Raw genomic sequence first — 7028 nt, forward strand, 5'->3', positions numbered from 1 at the left:
TATTTCCAAATTTATTTATATTTATATGTTTTATAACTTTGCTATGTATATTGTATCTTAACATGTGTTTTATTTATTTTTATTTTCTATATATTATTTAAGTTATCATGCACATTGTAAATAAATCTCTAGTTTTTTTTATACAAGTTTGTCAACTTATAGTATATGTTAATTAATTCGCCAATTTTAAAATGTCCTATACTATACTAAATTCTAATTCCATTGCATTTTGTACATATTTTATGGATAATTTTATATTATGTCATGTGAATTATTATTGTATGTCATTTTATTGATTGTTCATCATCCATGATTAAGAATTTGTCACATTTTACTTAGAATAGTTGTACATAATTGTAGATTTGTTAATTATGACTCGTTGTGTTCTATTATTTCATGTTCATAAATTCTTTCCCATGCAAACGTTTTGATACAATTCATTAAACATTCCATCTTAAAATGGATAAACATGTTTTGAGCAAGTCTCCAATTTTCTTTATCATTCAAAAATTCTGAAATAAGGCAATATCCAATATGTGGGGAATTCGAAAAATCGTGCTCAATCGTACTGGGTATGATTTTTCGGTGAACCAAATATTTGGATAACCTTTTTATAATTTTAGTGTACGAGTTTTCAAAAGTAAAAAATCAATCGTATTTTTAAAGGTATAAAGGATCGTATCCAATCGTACTGGGTATGTTACTGCATATCTTTGAAATGAGAGATTTTTTACCACTAAATTGAGCTATTCAAACTATTTTAAAAAAAATCATACTTCGGAAAATCTTTTCTCTTAAAACTTTTAATATAAGGACAGCATCAAATCAATTTGGTACCAATTTTTGGGCGTAATGAGGGTGCTAACCCTTCCTCATGCGTAACCGACTCCCGAACCCCTTTTTTTGATTTTGCATAAACCAAGTTTATTTTTTCATTGAATAAAGCATTTCAGTAGGTGGTCCAATCACACCCAAATCAAGAGATTGGTGGCGACTCCACATTTTTGAGTTTTCAAAAGTCGATCCCCATTGCTTTCAAAATAAAAAGGGTTTCGACAGCTTGGCGACTCCGCTGGGGATTGAACAAAGAGAGTCAGGCCATAAAATTGGTTGTTTGCTGTCCTTTTAATTGAAAATTTGTTTTAAAATTATGATTCTTTTAATTGCATTTGCTTGTGTGATTGTTGTGGTTCGAGTCTTGTCTAATAAATATGGCATTACATTGCATGACCGTTGTGGTTATACCTGTTAAGTGGGAGTAAGAAACTATGCTTTCGTGAGGTTTTCACCTCCATATGGGCTAGTGGATTGCTTCCGGGATACATCCGTACCTATGATTTCGTGAGATTTTCATCTCCGCATGGTCATAGGGAAATGTATTCCCCTGAACCAAACTCGATCTATTTGAGCCTATAATGGGTGAGGATTGAGGAATCTACTGGTTCGGGTACCTTTACTCTAGAACCGAACTTCATATAGTGAACCTTAAGAGCTATCCTTAGGTAGAGCTGCGATAAGCCTTAGTCATTGCCCATATGTGTATTATGATTATCTTTGTTGTTATACTTATATTTTATTACTCGTATTTAATACTAACTTGTGTTTTGTTTTGGTTTTGTTTTACATGACATTGCATACTAAATGAGGTGTTGGTTCGTATTCGATTACTAAGTTAGAAAGTTTAACATGGAGAATGAATTTCTTAGTAAAGTTGAGGATAATGCGGCCATCCGTGCATGGTCAAAGAAGTTGCAAACAGAGAAAAGGGATAGCCTGACAGAGGGATATACATCAGAATTGCAGAACTTTACTCGCATTAATGTAACACAGAATGAGTTGCAGGAGTTGAAGGATATATGGACTCGTTGGGATAAGGGCACTAAATAGTTGTTCTACCAAAGTTATGGTGATATACCATACTTGCTCGATGTTAAGATGGATAAACGTTTGTTCCGAGGTATGGCTCAATTTTGGAATTCTGCTTATAATTGCTTCATATTTGGCGAAGTAGATTTGGTTCCTACTTTGGAGGAATACACCGCTTTGTTGAGAAGTCCAAAGGCTCAAGTCAAGAAAATTTATGCTAAGGTTACCAATGGTCAGAATTTTGTGAAGAGGCTGGTGAGTATTTTGAGGATGAGTGAATCTTAGGTCTCTGCTCGAATTCAACAGAAGGGGGATAGTAAGTGTATTCCCTGGGAAAATTTGAGAGATTTGATTTTGACGCATCCGGATGAGAAGAAAAAGGTTGAAATTTTTACCGTAAGCATCTATGGATTGGTGATTTTTCCTAGGGCTTTAAGACATGTTGATGAGGCAGTCACTAATTACTAAGTTAGAAAGTTTAACATGGAGAATGAATTTCTTAGTAAAGTTGAGGATAATACGGCTATCCGTGCATGGTCAAAGAAGTTGCAAACAGAGAAAAGGGATAGCCTGACAGAGGGATATACATCAGAATTGCAGAACTTTACTCGTATTAATGTAACACAGAATGAGTTGCAGGAGTTGAAGGATATATGGACTCGTTGGGATGAGGGCACTAAATAGTTGTTCTACCAAAGTTATGGTGATATACCATACTTGCTCGATGTTAAGGTGGATAAACGTTTGTTCCGAGGTATGGCTCAATTTTGGAATTCTGCTTATAATTGCTTCATATTTGGCGAAGTAGATTTGGTTCCTACTTTGGAGGAATACACCGCTTTGTTGAGGAGTCCAAAGGCTCAAGTCAAGAAAATTTATGCTAAGGTTACCAATGGTCAGAATTTTGTGAAGAGGCTGGTGAGTATTTCGAGGATGAGTGAATCTTAGGTCACTGCTCGAATTCAACAAAAGGGGGATAGTAAGTGTATTCCTTGGGAAAATTTGAGAGATTTGATTTTGACGCACCCGGATGAGAAGAAAAAGGTTGAAATTTTTACCGTAAGCATCTATGGATTGGTGATTTTTCCTAAGGCTTTAAGACATGTTGATGAGGCAGTCACTGATTACTAAGTTAGAAAGTTTAACATGGAGAATGAATTTCTTAGTAAAGTTGAGGATAATACGGCTATCCGTGCATCGTCAAAGAAGTTGCAAACAGAGAAAAGGGATAGCCTGACAGAGGGATATACATCAGAATTGCAGAACTTTACTCGCATTAATGTAACACAGAATGAGTTGCAGGAGTTGAAGGATATATGGACTCGTTGGGATGAGGGCACTAAATAGTTGTTCTACCAAAGTTATAGTGATATACCATACTTGCTCGATGTTAAGGTGGATAAACGTTTGTTCCGAGGTATGGCTCAATTTTGGAATCCTGCTTATAATTGCTTCATATTTGGCGAAGTAGATTTGGTTCCTACTTTGGAGGAGTACACCGCTTTGTTGAGGAGTCCAAAGGCTCAAGTCAAGAAAATTTATGCTAAGGTTACCAATGGTCAGAATTTTGTGAAGAGGCTGGTGAGTATTTCGAGGATGAGTAAATCTTAGGTCACTGCTCGAATTCAACAGAAGGGGGATAGTAAGTGTATTCCCTGGGAAAATTTGAGAGATTTGATTTTGACGCACCCGGATGAGAAGAAAAAGGTTGAAATTTTTACCGTAAGCATCTATGGATTGGTGATTTTTCCTAGGGCTTTAAGACATGTTGATGAGGCAGTCACTGATTACTAAGTTAGAAAGTTTAAATGGAGAATGAATTTTTTAGTAAAGTTGAGGATAATGCGGCCATCCGTGCATGGTCAAAGAAGTTGCAAACAGAGAAAAGGGATAGCCTGACAGAGGGATATACATCAGAATTGCAGAACTTTACTCGCATTAATGTAACACAGAATGAGTTGCAGGAGTTGAAGGATATATGGACTCGTTGGGATGAGGGCACTAAATAGTTGTTCTACCAAAGTTATGGTGATATACCATACTTGCTCGATGTTAAGGTGGATAAACGTTTGTTCCGAGGTATGGCTCAATTTTGGAATTCTGCTTATAATTGCTTCATATTTGGCGAAGTAGATTTGGTTCCTACTTTGGAGGAGTACACCGCTTTGTTGAGGAGTCCAAAGGCTCAAGTCAAGAAAATTTATGCTAAGGTTACCAATGGTTAGAATTTTGTGAAGAGGCTGGTGAGTATTTCGAGGATGAGTGAATCTTAGGTCACTGCTCGAATTCAACAGAAGGGGGATAGTAAGTGTATTCCCTGGGAAAATTTGAGAGATTTGATTTTGACGCACCCGGATGAGAAAAAAAAAGGTTGAAATTTTTACCGTAAGGATCTATGGATTGGTGATTTTTCCTAGGGCTTTAAGACATGTTGATGAGGCAGTCACTGATTTGTTTGATCGTCTCGGGAAGGGAGTCACACCTATGCCTGTAATACTGGATGATACGTTTAGATCTTTGAGCATGTGCCGGAGAATAGGGGAAAGTCGATTTATTTGATGTGCACAGTTGTTGATGGCATGGTTTCACAGGCATTTTGGGAAAGTGAATAAGGTATCGTACCGAGTTTTCTCCAAAGGTTACTCCCCATTAAAAGAAGAGATAGTGATGCAAATGAGAGATGATATTTCAGAAAAAAAAATGGATGGGAATTCTCCAAAATCTCAAGGAAGATGATGTAGAGTGGAGAGCTTTCTAGATGGTTCCTGATGAAATCTTATATCGATGTGGGAGCTATAATTGGGTGCCATTGTTAGGAATCTGGGGAGCTACTGGATATACTCTTTTACTTGCACTAAGGCAATATAAATCGAGGCAATTCATACTTACGACGCACGGGTTGGCTCAGTGTGAACTTTCATATAAAGGAGACCACTATAGGAGGAAGGTTCGGGAATTGTCTGATGCTTGGAGGCAAATGCACTGGATGAAAAGGCTGACTGTTGGTTCCATGGTAACATCTGAATACAGTGGATGGTTTGGGAAAAGGGTCAATGATAATATTCCTAGACCAAGTCTGGAAAGCGCTCGTCCAATGGAGGAACAGTTACAACTTGCCCCGTCTGAGTTGAAAATTATAAAGCAAGATTTTGAGAAGAAGAGTTCCGAGTTTGGGAGGAAGATCGAGCAGTTTGAAGAAGAAAAGATGCACTTGAAGTTAGAAGTCGAGATTCAAAAGTCAGAGACAGAAAAGCTACAAAAAAGAAAGGGTGAAGTTGAGAAAGATTTGGAAGGCTTGAAAATAGATTATAAGAAACTACGCTTATCAATGAGGACCGCTGGGCTAGGAAAGACTTCAGAACAATGGCACCAAGAGGTTCGAAAAGAAAGGACTAAGGCAGATCAATGGGAAAAGAGGTTCCAGGAGACTTAAGTTCGGAATGAAGCTTTGGAAAGAAGTCTGTCAGAGAGTAAGAATGAAAAAGATAAACTAAGAGCCAGAGTGGCGGAACTTGAGAGATCCCTGTGTTTATACCGGAATTACAATTCTGTAACCTAGTTGAAAGCAAGCTTAAGTAAAATTGAGGAGATGAAAGGGAAAATAGAAGAGTTAGAAACAGCATTGTAGAGTTGTGAAATGAGGATTGAGTTCTTGGAGGCAAATGAAGAGCAATGGAAGAATCAGCTTCATCACTCTCAGGACCAAGTTAAAAGCAGGGATTACATCATGGGAGAAGCTGTAACACAAATTTGAGAAGTAGCTGATTACTTGCAGTCCTTGGCAGTACAAGCGGACGTATTAAGTGTGAAGTATGAGTTGGAGTTAGATAGGGGACAAGAATTAGCTTAATTGCTTAGGAAGATTAACGCACTAAGTGTTAGGGCGAAGTCGTATTTGTAACTCAGTTTTATGTAAAGAATTTTATTTTCTAGTAAAGTTTTCTAAAAGGAATTGAATCAGAATTGATGCCTCCTTTGCATTCATGCATTTTGCATTACATTACATCATATGCACTAAAGGTCATAATAAGATTCTAATTAATTAAAAATTATTTCAGTAATCTGGAAACCAACCAAAACACACCAAATATGCATCCCTACGGTACGAGGAAAAAGACTAAGTCAATGGACAAAAGACTGGAAAAGTTAGAGCAAATGAAAAAGGATATGCAAGAGCAAATACAGTTACAGATGTAAGAGTAGCTGGTTAAGATTCAGCAAGAGATGAAAGAACAGATGATGGAGTCCCAAAGAGAGATGATGAGTCAGTTGTCCCAATTGCTGATAGGAAGAGTGGATAAAGGAAAAGGTCATATGGATAATGTTGGAGAAAGTAATGAAGACCCTCAATATCCTCCTGGTTTCACTCCTGTACATGTGCAGACATAACCTGAGATTAATTTGCAGAAGCCATCTGTTACGATCAGGCCTCAGCAGTTTTAGGCTTGGGTTTCAGTGCTAATGAATTTTCAAGCTGGTTCAGGTTATAATCTTGGTAACAACTCTAATAATCCAATGGTCCCTGATTTGGATAAAGTGGCAAAAGAGGAAAGAGTAAAGGCAGAGTCACAAAAGTAGTTAGAAGAACGGTGCAAATGACTAGAGGAAAAGGTCAGAGCAATGGAGGGTGGTGATAGACATCCTGGGATTGATGCAAAGGATTTAAGTTTGGTCCAGGACTTGGTACTGCCATACAAATTCAGGATGCCAGAATTTGAGAAATATAATAGAACGAGCTGTCCTGAAGCTCATATCACTATGTTTTGCAGAAGGGTGACAGGGTATGTTCATAATGACCAATTATTGATTCATTGCTTCCAAGATAGCTTGGTAAAAGTAGCTGCTAAATGGTACAATCAATTGAATCGAAATAGAATTAGTTCATAGAGGGATTTAGCACAGGTGTTCATGAAACAATACAGTCATGTGACAGATATTACTCTTGATAGAATTACTCTACAAAATATGGAGAAAAAGCCAAACGAAAGTTTTAAGTAGTAAGCGCAGAGGTGGAGGGAAATGGCCATTCAAGTTCAGCCACTGCTCTTGGAGAAAGAAACTACGATGCTCTTTATTAACACCTTAAAGGCTCCGTTTATAACTCATATGCTAGGAAGTGCCACGAGGAGCTTTGCGGATATGGTCATGACTGGAGAAATGAT

This window comes from Gossypium arboreum, chromosome 8 (genome assembly GCF_025698485.1).
Source record: "Gossypium arboreum isolate Shixiya-1 chromosome 8, ASM2569848v2, whole genome shotgun sequence".
Lineage (NCBI taxonomy): Eukaryota > Viridiplantae > Streptophyta > Magnoliopsida > Malvales > Malvaceae > Gossypium > Gossypium arboreum.